General features: G+C 40.5%; 1 protein-coding gene across 4 annotated transcripts in view; it reads left to right on the forward strand.

Annotated features, from left to right (window-relative positions):
* The first annotated feature begins 5,024 nt into the window (after nt 1-5,024).
* C3H1orf141 (chromosome 3 C1orf141 homolog) overlaps nt 5,025-17,364 on the forward strand; it is a 51,752-nt gene continuing 39,412 nt past the window's right edge. For 2 of the 4 annotated variants that reach the window (XM_019957301.2, XM_070786353.1), the window contains exon 1: nt 5,025-5,275. The gene's annotated coding sequence lies outside the window, so the exon portion shown is untranslated. Of the gene's footprint in view, nt 5,276-11,583; nt 11,897-17,364 lie in introns of those variants that run through there. The other 2 variants (XM_070786354.1, XM_070786351.1) reach the window with 2 other exon arrangements.

A 17,364-nucleotide genomic window follows, 5' to 3' on the forward strand; every position in this document is an offset into this window, starting at 1 on the left:
GTTGAGTGAGTTCTCCACAAGTGCTGAGGGAGCAGCATGAACCCCAAGGCACAAAGATATTGAGAGAGTCATTTCCTAGGCAGGTTGATAGGGAGTCTAGGGGTCCCCAAGGAGAGAGGGGTCTGGAATTCTCAAGGAGGAAGAAAGGACAAACTTTTTTTCTTTCTCCACATTCCTTAGGATTATATAACAATAATGTATCCTGCCTGAGGACAGTCTTTGGATTAAACCTTCTGGCTAATTCTATTATCTTAAAATGTAAATTATGGGAGTAGGTCTGATGAGGTCTTTACAACCTCCAGACATTCTTTGGAATATATAACTTCATTGTTAACACTAGCAAGTGGGTACTCTTTCTGCCCGCTTCTGATGCCTATGTCAGAAGCTTTCTCTATCTCCTTTATACTTTAATAAAACTTTATTACACAAAAGCTCTGAGCGATCAAGCCTTGTCTCTGGCCCCGGATTGAATTCTTCTCCTCCGGGGGCCAAGAATCCCGGTGTCTTCGCGTGATTCAACAACAACTTTTCAATATGAAAACCTGAAACATCTGAAAAATTTACATGAACTGATAAGGTTGTCCTTTTGTGTGCCAGGGGTTGGCCCAAATTTAAAAAAAAATCACAACTGTATTCAGCATAAACTGGACTCAGATGGTAGATATTTCCATATCCATATCCTATACTGTGTAACTTGGACTATGTTCTGAGGGCAATATCAAGGCCAGGAAGGGAACTGAAACTGCACAGATGAGGCACTAACCCAGCCAAAACTCAGACTGGGACTTGCGCCCACAAGTTGGGACTTGAACTTACTGTCTCTTGATTGAGATTGCACACCAGGTTCCAAGACTTAATGAAGCGCTTGTTCTTTATGTCAGTGCAGAAGGAATTTGGTGAGAGGCAAAGTGATAGGTAAGAAGTGGATTTATTTAGAGAGATACACATTCTATAGACAGAATGCAGTTCATCTCAAAAGGTGAGAGCTGCCATTTAAAATATGGCAGGTTAGTTTTTATGAGCTGCGTAATTTCATAGGCTAAACAATTGTTCCAACTGTTTTGGGAAAGGAGGGGATTTCCAGAAATTGAACCATTACCATCTTTGGGGGCTTTATGGTCAGCCTTGGAACTGTCTTGGCACCAGCTGTGGTGTCATTTGAGCATATTACAATGAGCATACAATGATGGGTAAACATCTACTGAAAGTCAAATCTTCTGCCGTCTTGGGCCTAATTGGTTCTAACCAGTTATGTTGTCTCCTCAATGGCTATGCCATTCTTGTAAAAGTTGTGCCCTGTCTCCTTCCCTATTGTTGTAGGACAAAAGGCGATTAAAAACAGGAAAGAATCTCAGGGTAGAATAATACTTGAGAGAGCAGAGGAATGGGAGTTCACAAAAGAGGGTAATAAGAATATTCTCAGTGAGGCAACGGAAGTAGGAAAGAGTAGCATCCCTTGAGGCCAAGAGAAAGGAATATTTCAAGGAGCCAGAAGTCAACAATGTCAAATTCAGAACTGAGGTCAAATAACGTAGGGTCTGAAAGATGTCCATTGGATTTGCAAATGAGAGAGATGAAACTAAGGCATCACTAAGGGGCCAAAGAGTTCATTATCTAGAAGTAAGAGAGGTGATGGGCTAAAGGAACCAGAGTTTGTGATCTAGGACAAACTGGTAAAGCTCAAGATTTCAGTTACAGTTTTATTGGACAATGAAGTAAAAAAGCTTTAATCTAGGAGGCGAATGAGGGTCAAGGTGAGACACTGACTTCATAAATTTAATATGAAGACTGAGAAAGATCTCAAATCCATAAAGGTGAGAGATGGCTGGGGATTTGTTAATAAGTTGGTATGGAAAGATAGTTGAACCTCATAAAAGAAGGCCCTTCCTAAAGAAGAAGAAAAATAAAGGCGTGAGGGGGATGATAGGCAAGTTGAAGAATATTAACACTTCTCTCAGGCCTTGTGGTTTGTGTGGAGCAAGAAAAGAGATGCTCCCATTCCAGAGAGGAAAGAAGGTGGGGATGGGAAAGCAAAGGATTTCACCATTTCTGAATGGCTAAATAAATATCTGGATATTATTTAAACCAAATATAGTCAATATGTAGTAAAGACTATATAATAAAGAATCTCTTGCCCAAAGAGAAGCTCTGGACTTTGTTCTTGGCTTCTGGGAGGTTATCTCTGGGTCCTATTATTGTTGTGCCTGATCGAGTGTCTGGGGGCTTGTGTCACACTGGATAATCCAACAATGTGATTTAGGGTGGAGGGCTATCTACTCCTGCATAGTCTTGGGGGGGCTGACCACTTAGTCTAGTGGGGGATGACCACTCTAGAAAGAACAATGTGACTTAATGCAGGGTCTCTGGATCAGTCAACCCATTGAGATTAACTATGGGGGAAATGAGTCAATCATGCTTATATGATGAACCTCTAAAAGCTAAAAACTCTGGACACAAAGCTCAGATGAGCTTCCCTGGTTGGCCGTGCTCCTTATGTATTGTCATACATCAGTGCTGGAAAACCAACCTCTTTCTGACCCCAGGAGAACAAACATGTGGCACTTCTCCTGGACTCTGTCCAGTATGCTTTGCCTTTGGTTGATTTTAACCTGTATCCTTTCCCTATAATCAACCCTAATCCTGACAATAATGGCTTTCAGTGAGTTCTTTGAGTCCTTCTGCTAATTATTGAAGCTGAGGGTTCAAACTTGGTGTCAGAAGTGAGGGTGGTCTTGGAGAAGATGCCCTCTAACTTTATGGATGGCCCAAACACCTTGCAGTAGGAAAAAGTCTGCAGATATCACTTTCTTTGCTTTCTTATAGAGTACAGTTTATGTTCTAAGACATTGCGTACTTTTAAAATAATGCATTTATTAGATTCCTTTACCCAATATTTATCTATAATAGGTTCATGAACTCATTTGGTAAATACCTGTTGAATTTAACTGAGAGTAATTAAGGAAGTAATTAAGAAAGTTAGGAAAGAATCCATTTAAATTGTTTCTGAAAAAAAAATAAATTGTTTCTGGTGTACATTTTACCAAATGTTTTTTTATCAAAGAAAATACTTTATGCTGTATTATTAATACTTAGTTCAGTTCAGTCACTCAGTCTTGTCCGATTCCTTGCGACCCCATGGACTGCAGCACGCCAGGCCTCCCTGTCCATTGCCAACTCCCGGAATCTACCTAAACTTATGTCCATTGAGCCAGTGACGCCATCCAACCATCTCATCCTCTGTCGTCCCCTTCTTCTCCTGCCTTCAATCTTTCCCAGCATCAGGGTTTTCTCAAATGAGTCAGCTCTTTGCATCAGGTGGCCAAAGTATTGGAGTTTCAGCTTCAACATCAGTCCTTCCAATGACCACTCAGGACTGATCTCCTTTAGGACGGACTGGTTGGATCTTCTTGCAGTCAAAGGGACTCTCAAGAGTCTTCTCCAACACCACAGTTCAAAATCATCAATTCTTCGGCGCCCAGCTTTCTTTATAGTCCAACTCTCACATCCATACATGACTACTGGAAAAACCATAGCCTTGACTTGACGGACCTTTGTTGACAAAGTAACGTCTCTGCTTTTTAATATGCTGTCTGGGTTGGTCATAACTTTTCTTCCAAGGAGTAAGTGTCTTTTAATTTCATGGCTGCAGTCACCATCTACAGTGATTTTGGAGCCCCAAAAATAAAGTCTGCCACTGTTTCCACTGTTTCCCCATCTATTTGAATAATTGTATAATTTGGGGCAAATCATATGATTTCTTTGAGCTTGATCATTTCTAAAATTGAAGATAATACCTTTCCCATACATACTAATTAAAGATTGAGGATTAATGAAAGAGGAAGGATAGAATGAGAGATGTTACTAAAAATGTCTAGTCTGCTATCTGGCACATAGTTTGTATTACATAAATATTAACTGATATAATGATAATACTCCAAGAATTTTATATGATTCATGCTTTATAAATTTCATTGACTAAAAATTGTTAAGTAGTTAACATTTCTGAATTCAGTTTTCCTTTTTTAAAGACACTAATTTCACCTTTGTGCAAATTTGTGGTGAAGGGATTATAATAATATTAGTCAAATGTTCACTAGAAACTAGTTACCAATCCCATACAAATCATTGCACTTCATGAATATGGTTTATGAAATATGATAGAATTAAACTACCTCGTATCTTTTATCATTGAAAATCTTGTATTTAAATAAATCGATTCCAATGTTTTCATACATTGGCTGTGAATAACAATTTCTAGCTGTCTTTTGATTACTACATAATTAAACCTATATTTATTTTTGTGAAGTTCTGTCATTAACACTAGCATGGACTTGTGATGATTAATGCTGTTTTCTAAAGCTTTTGTTTCCATTTTGATTTGCATCAGTTAAGGCACATTCCTAAAATACTTATCAACACAATTCTTGACTAAAAAATTAATCATTGTTGTAGACAGTTTTCACCATTCTTGATCAAATCAAGAATGCTTTCAAGTCAGTCATTTTTAAAGTATGATTCTGTTGTGTGTGAATAGGGTAGTGTGTGTGTGTGTGTGTGTGTGTGTGTGTAGCCAAACCTGCTACACAACCTGTAAAATACAAGGATGATGTTACCAATCACATGGGGGTTTCATGGCCTTAGGAATAAGAATGAGTTTTTTTTTTTAAGTAATAAGTCATGAAAAAGCAATCTTTCATCAAGTATTCAAAACAGGCTGTCAACTTCCATTCAGAGCTGCAAACTGCAAGGAGGAAACTTTCTTTTTCAACTGTGGCATTTCCAGAAGGAAATAAAGAGAAGCAGAGTCATTGCCCCCAGTTCTTTGTACTTCTCTCCTTTTCTTAACCTCTCTCTCCTTCCACTGTTCAGCATAATAGCTTTTATATCCTTAAGGATTTAGTGAGTCACTTTGGATCTTAGTTACAAAAGTATGTGGGCAAAATCCCCTGGAGGCAGAGACCTTTTCGAGGGTAGGAAACCTCAGGAAACTGTTTCTATGGACACAGGACGCATAGCTAAGGGCCTGAATCCGGCAGAAAACAGTTACCAGAGCCAGAAAAGAAAAGAAAGTAGGTGCGGTTTGGGGAGGCGGAGGCGTTGCAAGTTTGAATGCTAAAATTTGTATGGAGATAGAAAGCGAAATAAGAAACGCATGCTTTTAAGTCTTAGGCCCGTTTCCTCCCCAGCCGATAACAGAACTTTCTCCCCCCGGGATCTGGCTGGGGAGGGACTGGGCGCGAGGCGTCCCTGTCACGCTGGGTGGCGGAGTTCCCAGGTGAGTGTGGGACACAGGTGGGAGGCAGGCCTAAGGGGCTTCTCCCAGCTTCCTTGAAAGGACTTTTGCCTCTTCTATACTTAATTTTAAGGAGTTTCCTCAATCACAACATCCTTGATATTTTGGTTTGCTATTAAAGGACCACAGGCAGAGGGTATTTGCGAAGGGCTCCCTGATTTCCAGGTACCCCTGAGCCTCTTCGCGCGGCCCTCCTGAGATGGAGGCTCCCGGGGAAGGTGAACTGGAGGACCGGCATGAAGTGTGGGCGGCTCCAGGCATCATAATCAGTGCCTTTCAAACTTCCGAAACAAACAGAACGGTTGTGGACGGGGCTGGTTGGAGTTGATCACTTCAGCAATAATTGTGATGCGGTTTCAAATTTGCCAATAAGTCTTCCTATCGTAATCTCATTGGTTGCTCACAATGACACTCCCCAGAGTTTGTACACATACTTTTAAAACATCTTTGATATTTTTCGTTAGAAGCTTACCATCCAACCTCAAATTGGTGACAGGCAAATTTTAGTAATGTTTGAAAATCGAGTCAATTTTCTCCCCTGCTCTCATAACACAAAGGGGACAAGAAATTAAATAGTATGGATCTATGCACAGAGGCCAGGATTGATCTTTAAATCTTCTAATAATGATTTTTTAAGTTAGTTCTCAAGGTCCGTCTAGTCAAGGCTATGGTTTTTCCAGTGGTAATGTATGGATGTGAGAGTTGGACTATGAAGAAAGCTGAGCGCTGAAGAATTGATGCTTTTGAACTGTGGTGTTGGAGAAGACTCTTGAGAGTCCCTTGGACTGCAAGGAGATCCAACCAGTCCATTCTAAAGGAGATCAGTCCTGGGTGTTCTTTGGAAGGACTGATGCTAAAGCTGAAACTCCAATACTTTGGCCACCTCATGCGAAGAGTTGACTCATTGGAAAAGACTGATGCTGGGAGGGATTGGGGGCAGGAGGAGAAGGGGATGACAGAGGATGAGATGGCTGGATGGCATCACCAACTCGATGGACGAGTTTGGGTGAGCTCTGGGAGTTGCTGATGGACAGGGAGGCCTGGCGTGCTGCAGTTCATGGGGTCACAAAGAGTCGGACACGACTGAGCGACTGAACAGAACTGAAGCTAGTTCTCATGATTTGTGGGCTGTGTTGGTTTGCTAAAGCTGCCACAACTGCAATAGCACATGTCATGATCCATGCACAGGTTGGAAAAGAATTTCCAGACATGAAGCAGAATGAGAGGGAAATAAAGTTTATTAGAGTGGGAGATGCTGTTAGAACAGTGGGGCAGCTCAAGGGAGAACCAGTGTTGAATAGGGGTCCTTAGTCCACTTTCTACCCAGGGCACAAGAAGTGGGATAGGGATCTTGCAGGTTATTTGCTTATTGGATGAGGAAAGTATACTGGGTGGGGGGAAGAGTAAGGCAAATACCTCCTCCCTATGGGGTAGGTGGGGAGACAGGTTATACTGTTCCATTAATAGTTACAACAAGAGGGAGGGAAGGACGATAAGGGTCTGGTTTTTCCATTCCTGCATTCCAAGACCCTCCTTGGTTATCTGCTCCTTTGTCCTTGGGTCACCACACCACAGACAGTATGACTTGAAGAACAGTAATTTATTCCTCACAATTCTGGAGACTAAAAGTTCAAGATCAAGGTGTGTGCAGGATTGGTTTCTTCTTAAGCTTCTGTCCTTGGCTTGCAGATGGAGCCCTTTTCCCTGTGTCTCACCTGATCTTCCCTTTGTGCATATTGTCTGTGTCCTAATCTCCTCTTCCTGTATGCCACCAGGCACAGTGGGTCAAGGCCCACTCTAATGACCTCATTTCAGCTATTTTAACTTAGTTACATTTTTAAAAATAAAGGCCCTCCCTCCAAAAACAGCCACACTCTGAGATACTTGGGATTAGGATTTCAACACGCAGATTTGAAGGTGACATAATTCAGCCTGTAATATAAGTCAACATTTTAGACTAAAAAAAAAAAAAAAGAATTCTCTTGTGTCTGTACTTGGAATGTGAGGTAAAGAAATTTAGCCAGTTATCTCAAATGGAGCAAAACATAATCACTTAAAACAAGTGCTTTCTAGTGCTCAGTACAGTATTTGGTGGGGCTTCCCAGGTATCGCTAGTGGTAAAGAACCTGTCTGCCAATGCAAAAAACTTAAGAGGCGTGGGTTCGATCCTCAGGTCAGGAATAGCCCCTGGAGGAGGGCATGGCAACCCACTCCAGTATTATTGCCTGGAGAGTCCCATGGTCAGAGGAGCCTGGCGGGCTACAGACCATGGGGTCACAAAGAGCCAGACACGACTGAAGCAACTTAGCATGCATGCAGTGTTTAGTGGTCTGTGTCAGGTACAAGTATAAGAGGTCTTTTCCTGCAAGGAGTGAACATATGACCTGATGAAGCCAGATAAAGGAGTAAACGTTAATGTGAGCCTCCATTTTCTGGATAGTTGCTCAGTCCAGCTCTTTAGTTTATGAGTTTAAGCCACTTTCAGTTTTCTTTAGATTTTCCTTTGATAGGAGATGTTTGCAACTTGCTGAAGAAGACTTCTTAGCAGAGCCTATAATATTGGCAGCATTGGGCTTTTTGTTTGATTTTTGACTTTTTTCCAGTTCAAAAGTACTGTTAAAATGAATTAATGCTTTTTTAAAAGTAACTTTTTAGTTTGATATTGTTATTTTTAGTAATGACTCAGTCTCTGACTGCTTATAATGTTGGCCTTACAGCCTTGAAATTGTTTGTTGATGTAGCCAAGTCTTTGCAGTGAAGCCAGGGGGTGATTTACTTTGAGAGTGACTGGGAATTTTATTCTGCCCTAGTTGGCAAGTTTTCCATTTCATTAGGTTCTTTTTCAAAAACCTGTCATTACTGAGCCAGTAATTAAGAACATAAATCTCAGTTGCCTTTGAAAATAATTTTACCAAGTTTAGATCTGGCAAGAACCAAATCTTATAATTCACTCAACTTCATATTTCATCCCCAGTAAATCATCTTGAATTAATATCATCCATCACAGATAAACTGGGATTGTTCCCCATAAAATGCTTTATTCAGAGAATAAATAAATGAATAAAATGCTTTATTCATTCAAACTAAATGATAATTTTCAGATCCCAATTAGGTGTAAAATCCTTTTCTGGTGCTGAGATTCAAAGCAGGTAAATCAATTCTTGCTTTAAATGAGATTTAACACAGTGAGGAAGAGATTTGTCAAATGATAAGTCTCTGTAGTACAATGTGCCAAGTTCTATCATGAAGGACAAAATACAATAGCACATAATAAAATGTAACTGTCAGTGGGACAAAGAATGAGAGACTGTCAAGGAGAGTCTTGCAAAAGAGCTTGCCTTTACATTGCTGTGCTGTGTGCTCATTTGTGTCTGATTTTTTATGACTTCATGGACTGTAGCCTGCCAGGCTCCTCTGCCCATGGAATTTTCCAGGCAAGAATACTGGAGCAGGTTGCCATTTCCTACTCCAAGGGATATTCCCGACCCAGGCGTTGAATCCATGTCTCTTGTGTCTTCTGCCTTGGCAAGTGGATTCTTTACCACTGCGCCACCTGGCAAGCCCACCTTTATATTAGGAGTTGAGAAAGGATAGGCTTTTGACTAGAAGACATTAGGAAAGAACATCCCAATGAAATGAAAAGCAGGAATGGGACTTCTCTAGTGGTTCAGAGGCTAAGACTTTGAGCTCCCAGTGCAGGGGGCCTGGGTTCAATCCCTAGTCAAGGAACTATGATCCCACATGTCTAGTTTTCATGTTGCAATGAAGACTGAAGATCCTGTATGCTGCCACTAAGACCCAGCACATGCAAACAAATAAATGTTTTAAAAAGAAAGAAAAAAAAGCAGGAGTGAAGGACATGCTTGGAAAGGTGCAGGATGTGTCCTGGGAAAAGAAATGGTAAAGCATGGAAGAAGATGGGTTATGGCGGAGGTTAACTGGAAGGTGGAGTGAGCCAGATCCTGGACTGTTTTCTTCAACTGTCCTGTATGTCATCTGCAGAGCTTGTGTGTTACTCTGCAGATATTGGGGAGCAAACTAAGGTTTGAGGGCTGGAACTGGACCCGATCAGTGTCCTGTTTAATTAAGCCAGCTCTGATGGCATTTTGAAGGACCAATATTTGAGGAATGAGGAGGAAAGTTAGGGTCTGGCAAATTAGGGAGATTAGAGTGCAGTAACTGAGAGAAGAGAAAATGAACATCTTAAGGTCTTAAGGAAGACAATAGCATTGAATGTAAAAGCCAGGATCATGACTCACCTAGAGCTAGACATCCTGGAATGTGAAATCAAGTGGGCCTTAGGAAGTATCACTACGAACAAAGCTAGTGGAGGTGATAGAATTCCAGTTGAGCTATTTCAAATCCTGAAAGATGATGCTGTGAAAGTGCTGCACTCAATATGCCAGCAAATTTGGAAAACTCAGCAGTGGCCACAGGACCGGAAAAGGTCAGTTTTCATTCCAATCCCAAAGAAAGGCAATGCCAAAGAATGCTCAAACTACTGCACAATTGCATTCATCTCACAAGCTAGTAAAGTAATGCTTAAAATTCTCCAAGCCAGGCTTCAGCAATACGTGAACCATGAACTTCCAGATGTTCAAGCTGGTTTTAGAAAAGGCAGAGTAACCAGAGATCAAATTGCCAACATCCACTGGATCATCGAAAAAGCAAGAGAGTTCCAGAAAAACATCTATTTCTGCTTTATTGACTATGCGGATCACAATAAACTGTGGAAAATTCTTCAAGAGATGGGAATACCAGACCACCTGATCTGCCTCTTGAGAAACCTGTATGCAGGTCAGGAAGCAACAGTTAGAACTGGACATGAAAGAACAGACTGGTTCCAAATAGGAAAAGGAGTCCGTCAAGGCTGTATATTGTCACCCTGCTTATTTAACTTATATGCAGAGTACATCATGAGAAACGCTGGGCTGGAGGAAGCACAAGCTGGAATCAAGATTGCCGGGAGAAATATCAATAACCTCAGATATGCAGATGACACCATCCTTATGGCAGAAAGTGAAGAGGAACTAAACAGCCTCTTGATGAAAGTGACAGAGGAGAGTGAAAAAGTTGGCTTAAAGCTCAACATTCAGAAAACGAAGATCATGGCATCTGGTCCCATCACTTCATGGCAAATAGATGGGGAAACAGTGGAAACAGTGGCAGACTTTATTTTGGGGGGCTCCAAAATCACTGCAGATGGTGATTGCCACCATGAAATTAAAAGACACTTACTCCTCTGAAGAAAATTATGACCAACCTAGACAGCATATTAAAAAGCAGAGACATTACTTTGTCAACAAAGGTCCATCTAGTCAAGGCTATTGTTTTTCCAGTAGCCACGTATGGATGTGAGAGTTGGACTAAGAAGAAAGCTGAGTGCCAAAGAATTGATGCCTTTGAACTGTGGTGTTGGAGAAGACTCTTGAGAGTCCATTGGATTGCAAGAAGATCCAACTAGTCCACCCTAAAGGAGATCAGTCTAGGGTGTTCATTGGAAGGACTGATGTTGAAGCTGAAACTCCAATGCTTTGGCCACCTAATGGGAAGAGCTGACTCATTTGAAAAGACCCTGATGTTGGAAAAGATTGGGGGAAGGAGGAAAAGGGGACGACAGAGGATGAGATGGTTGGATGGCATCACCAACTCGGTGGACATGGGTTTGGGTGGACTCTGGGAGTTGGTGATGGACAAGGAGGCCTGGCATGCTGCGGTTCATGGGGTCACAAAGAGTCGGACATGACTGAGTGACTGAACTGAACTGAACAGAAAGGGCTTGTCCAGTTAGGGTCAATGTAGCCTCACTGTACATGGAATTATGTGAAAGACTATTGGTCCATTTTAACCCCAAGATTCTATGGGTTAGGTTTCTGTGACCACATAAGAACTCTCCATTCCAGAAAGGAGCATTTCCCAGCAACTGTAAGTGTATACAAGATTGCTTCAGGTATATCTATGCATATTTAAGAAATAAGATCATCTCTTTCACCCCTAGTTAATATATTATTGAAAGGCAGATGATTAGATCTATTTACTTGAACACAAACTAATTTTGTTTTTTGATGACTGTCCAAATGACAACCCACTCCAGTACTCTTGCTGGGGGGAAATCCCATGGACAGATTAGCCTGGTAGGCTACAGTCCATGGGGTTGCAAAGAGCTGGACATGGCTGAGCAACTTCACTTTCACTTTCTAGTGTGGCAACATCATAATGCTTATCCAAGTAGCATCAAACTGTCTCCCTAAACACTTACTATATATTCAAGACCTACACTAACGCCTTATGAGACAATGAGTTTTAGTTTTTGTTGACTGAACGCAGAAAAAAGAATTGAATGAAAAATTGAGAAGTAAAACTATGAGAAAATTAGAGAAGAAAAGGAAAAAAGATAATAGATGACATGGTACAGAAGATATTAAATTTCTGAATTAAAATAGAATATACTGAATTACTGGATTAAATAGAAGACACTGACTTGCTGAATAAATTCTCTTTGTTTCCCAAGTTCCAAGCATTTAGTTTGGGTATAATTGAAGAAATATCTTCTGAAGTAGGCCATCAGACATATGGAGACCATTGGTGGTTGCACGGTGACAGGTATGCAGAAAAAAACAAAATGATATGCATATGTGGAACTTGCATTTTCCAGAATTTACAGATAACCTCATACATTTTATCCCTAACCAGTAAGTGTATCATTACTTATATTTACTTCTTTCATTTATCAAACACTTTATGTGTCACTTGCATTCACTCAGTTAAACCTCATAACAGCCCAAATGAAGTGGGTTCTTCTATTATTCCGTTTTTATGAATGGGACAATACAAAGAGGGTAGGCAACTAGCCCACAGTCACACAGCTGGTAAGTAGCAGAGCCAAGGATTCAAACCCAAGCAGCCCAATTTTAGATTTCATGTTCTTAACCAGTATACTATGTTGCCTTTCTAAGTTTGAAGGTGGGAGAGAAAGCAGTGTTTTTTAATGTTATGGCTTTATCTAGGAGAACCTCAATAGGACTCTGTGAAAGATTTATACATACTCATAAATGTAAAGGCAGACTAAAGGCAAGCATCAGCTCAGTTCAGTTACTCAGTTGTGTCCGACTCTTTGTGACCCCTTGGACCACAGAACATCAGGCCTCCCTGTCTAGCACCAACTCCCGGAGTCACCCAAACTCATGTCCATTGAGTCAATGATGCCATCCAACCATCAAATCCTCTGTTGTCCCCTTCTTCTCCTGCCCTCAATCTTTCCCAGCTTCAGGGTCTTCTCCAATGAGTCAGCTCTTTACATCAGGTGGCCAAAGTATTGGAGTTTCAGCTTCAACATCAGTCCTTCCAATGAACACCCAGGACTGATCTCCTTTAGGGTGGACTGGTTGGATCTCCTTGCAGTCCAAGGGACTCTCAAGAGTCTTCTCCAACACCACAGTTCGAAAGCATCAATTCTTTGGTGCTCAGCTTTCTTTATAGTCCAACTCTCACATCCATACATGACCACTGGAAAAACCATAGCCATGACTAGATGGACCTTTGTTGGCAAAGTAATGTCTCTGCTTTTTAATATACTATTTAGGTTGGTCATAACTTTTCTTCCAAGGAGTAAGCGTCTTTTAATTTCATGGTGGCAGTCACCATCTGCAATGTTTTTGGAGCCCAGAAAAATAAAATCTGACACTGTTTCCCCATCTATTTGCCATGAAGTGTTGGGACTGGATGCCATGATCTTAGTTTTCTGAATGTTGAGCTTTAAGCCAACGTTTTCACTTTCCTTTCACTTTCATCAAGAGGCTCTTTAGTTCTTCTTCACTTTCTGCCATAAGGATGGTGTCATCTGCATATCTGAGGTTATTGATATTTCTCCCAGCAATCTTGATTCCAGCTTGTGCTTCCTCCAGCCCAGCGTTTCTCATGATGTACTCTGCATATAAGTTAAATAAGCAGGGTGACAATATACAGCCTTGATATACTCCTTTTCCTATTTGGAACCAGTCTGTTGTTCCATGTCCACTTCTAACTGTTGCTTCTTGACCTGCATACAGATTTCTCAGGAGGCAGGTCAGGTGGTCTGGTATTCCCATCTCTTTAAGAAATTTCCACAGTTTATTGTGATCCACACAGTCAAAGGTGTTGGCATAGTCAATAAAGCAGAAATAGATGTTTTTCTGGAACTTTCTTGCTTTTTTGATGATCCATTGGATGTTGACAATTTGATCTCTGGTTCTTCTGCCTTTCATTTACCATTTTCCATTTCCTCAATGGCTGGTGGTTAATTCATTTATTCAGGTTGTTAGGTATTTGGGATGTAAGGATGAGTTAGATCTGCCTCTGGCCTTCAATAAACAGTATAGAGCAGGGACAAAGTATATAAAATGCTTTAAGAGAGTGTGATTAAAGAACTAGGACAGCAGTATACATAGACTATCATGTGAATGTAGACATTGGACATCTAAATCACAGTTTATCAGGAATTCCTCCCAGCAGAGGTGTTATTTCTATTGGATCTTGAGGGATGCATTGGACTTAGAAATACAGAGAATGGATAACAGCATTGTAGGCAGAGGAAATAGCAAAGACAAAGCAACTAGTGAAGGAAAGTACAATGCATTCAAGGACTGCAAGTTGTTCATCAGGACTGGGATATCAAGGATACATGAGAAGGAGGCAGGTGAGGTTCAAGACTTAGTCAGAGGCCAAACCTTGAGCCTCTTAGGATAAATCAAGGAGTTTGACTTTGTCTTGAAATCTATAGGGAGGGGTTGGAGTGTAATCAGGGAGGCATGTGATTGTATTTTTCTTGAAAAAATAATTCAGGCAAAAGTAAGAATAAAACAGATGGGATGGAACAAATGTACAAAGATATTTTGAAACTGTTGCATTAACCCGGACAAGTTATGGAATCTTACACTGAGACAAATAGCAATGTGAATGGATAAGAGGAAAAAAACTGAAAAGATATGTAGGATGTAGAATATACAAGAGAAAGTGATTATTGTATATTTAGAGAAAGGGTAGGAAGGAGTTTTCCTGGAGTGTGTTAGTGTTAGTCACTCAGTCGTGTCTGACTCTTTGTGATCCCATGGACTGTAGCCCACCAGGCTTCTCTGTCCATGAAATTCTCCAGGCAAGAATACTGGAGTGGGTTGCCATTCCCTTCTTCACAGGATCTCCCCATCCCAGGGATTGACCCCGAGTTTTCTGCACTGGCAGAAATTCTTATTTCTGCCATATTCTTTACCATCTGAAGCACAGGGAAGCCCTGATTAATTGTAAATACCTCTATTTTTAAGCCCAAATTATTCCCTAGTTTGGTTCCCATCTCTTAGCCAAAATTCTAGTGATGTAAGCTTTTACTTTATCTATAAACCAAAACAGAAAATTTGCCATTATCCTTTTTTTAAATTTTAATTTCTTGTGAGAGATACCTATCTTCTACTCTGTTGTACTCAAAATAGGAAAACATTTTAAAGTAATGGGAGCCATTTACCTAGCAGAGAATTTGAGAAGCAATCAGGAGAGAAGACAAAATGAATATGACAGAACTTCTGATATTTATTTTCCATTTGTCTCTTAGTAAGAAAATCCTGATTTTCACCTGACTGTATCACAGAGATAAAGGGACTGCGAGTCCCAGCCACCTTTTTAGCTGGGTACAGCTATTTTACTATGGCTATTCCTAGAGAGTGGTGACCAAATTCTGGTTTGGGGAACTGTTGCATTAGAAGGGCTTTAAAAAATATATTCCTGGTCTTTACCTCTGTAAATCCTAACTTAGTGGGTCTGTGGAGGTAACTGGGAATTTGTACTTCTTGAAAACTTTTGAGTTCATTCTGCAGTATAACTAGGATTGACTAGATGGACCTTTGTTGGCAAACCATCTTTCAACAAAGATGGACCTTTGTTGAAAACCATTACAACTCCTAAGTTTATGGGCTGGATGCCTAAGATATAATCTATGTGATAATAAAAGTTGGAAGAGGTTTTTGGCTAAGGGAGCAGAAGAATGGATTTACTTTTAGTCCTACATTTGGGCCACCTGTGGGAAATCTGGACTGAGTGAGGTATATAGTTTGGAATTGAGAAGAGAGATTTTGTTTGGAAATAGATGGTGGGAGATGAAGCCCTGGGAGAAGGCAATGGAACCCCCCTCCAGTACTCTTCCCTGGAAAATCGCATGGACGCAGGAGCCTGGTAGGCTGCAGTCCATGAGGTCACTGAGGGTCGGACATGACTGAACAACTTCACTTTCACTTTTCACTGTCACGCATCAGAGAAGAAAATGGCAACCGACTCCAGTGTACTTGCCTGGAGAATCCCAGGGACGGGAGAGCCTGGTGGGCTGCCATCTATGGGGTCACACAGAGTCGGACACGACTGAAGCGACTTAGCAGCAGCAGATGAAGCCCTGAGTTTGGGACGTCATCCTGAAAGAATATATGGAGTAGTGGGAAAATGGCTGAACATTTAAGAACACTAGTATTTAGGACGTAGTGTGAGAAAGAACAGCAAACTGAAGATATTGGCAAGGAATGTTTAGAGAAGATAAGATGACAGGACTGTTGTCATAGAAACCAAGAGAAGGGAGACCAGTAGAAAGCAGTGGTTAACATTAGCAAAAGTTTAAAAAACTCAAATAAGATAAATACGAGCAGAAAAGTATCCACCTATTTATAAAATGGTGACCCTGGTAACTTATGGGGGCAGATTTAGAGGAATAGGTTAAGAAGTCAAATGATGACCGACTGAGAAGGAAAAGGGATGTAAAAAATTAGAAAACCTCAGTATAAACAATTATCTTAAGAATTTGGCAATCAAGGGAAGATGAGAGAGAAAGTGATGGCTAGTAGGGAGAATGGAGGAATTTTTTCCCTTTTTTCAAATAGAAGAGCCCTGAGCATGCTAAGGAAAAGGAATTGGTGAAGAAAAACAATAAAAGATAAAGGGACGAGGAAATTAAAAAATGGAAATAATTCTTTTAGGAGGCTAAAGATAGTAGAGTCTAGGATATATGGGAGGAATTAGCTTTGGATGGGAGAGGCAACACTTCTATTAAAATTAAAATACAAGCGAGATGGCAATGGATGGATGCCAATGAGACTTTGGTATGAGAAGTGGAAGTTAAAGAAGTTCTTACCTGATGGTCTCTATTCTTTTTGGTGACGTATGAGAGACTATTTGCCTTGCCTAGGAAGATGGGTGTCACAAGAAAAACGTCTGCCAAGAGACAACTTACTGTGATAGAATACCTAGCACAGTATGTTTCATGTAATGGAATTAGTGGCTAGAAGCCAAACGAAATGTCTATCATTAAATGAAATTGTATGCTGATAGAAATAGAATAATGAAGTAGAATTTATGCCCATAGAAGTATGAATATGAAACTGAAGTATGAAGCCAGTATGCTGGTTTAAAATAGACATTAAAATTAAAGATTAAATCAAGAAAGGACAGATGGTCAAATTGAGGGACATTTAATATAATCTGGATGCTCTTGATTAAAAGGTTAGTTTTTACTTCATGCAAAAGCAGCTGGGATGCATCATCATATTAGACCTGGTGGTCCTTTGCTCTCAGCATTTACTTGAGGAGACACAACTAGGTTCTTGATACCCCCAGGGTGATGATGAAAGCAAGCAGGTTAGTCTGTGGTGTTACCTGCCCTGCACTTTCCCCCAGCGCCCTTCATTCACTGGTAACCACTGGCACGTTGCCAAAGGGCTATGAAAACATTTGCAAGCTAAAAAAGGGAATTTTGCCTCCAAAATATGAAAATAAGACTGCAAAACTGAAACTAATAACATTCTGTCAGTTTCATTGTCAAACTTCATATTCTTCACTTCAGAAAAACTCATAAGCACAGTGATTTGCCAGAAATCATATCATAGCTGAATAATTTGCTCATAGAAAAATAATTTTAAACCAAAAACATAAAAATTTCCTTCAAATTAGCTTTCTATGTGTGTTTATAAAAATTAGAATGATGTGGCGTAGCTTAAAATATGTGATGTGATGTTGAAGACAAGGGATTGTAAAAGGCATAAGACATTTTACCCTTTAAAAGCCCT

The sequence above is a fragment of the Bos indicus genome, chromosome 3 (assembly GCF_029378745.1).
Source record: "Bos indicus isolate NIAB-ARS_2022 breed Sahiwal x Tharparkar chromosome 3, NIAB-ARS_B.indTharparkar_mat_pri_1.0, whole genome shotgun sequence".
NCBI lineage: Eukaryota > Metazoa > Chordata > Mammalia > Artiodactyla > Bovidae > Bos > Bos indicus.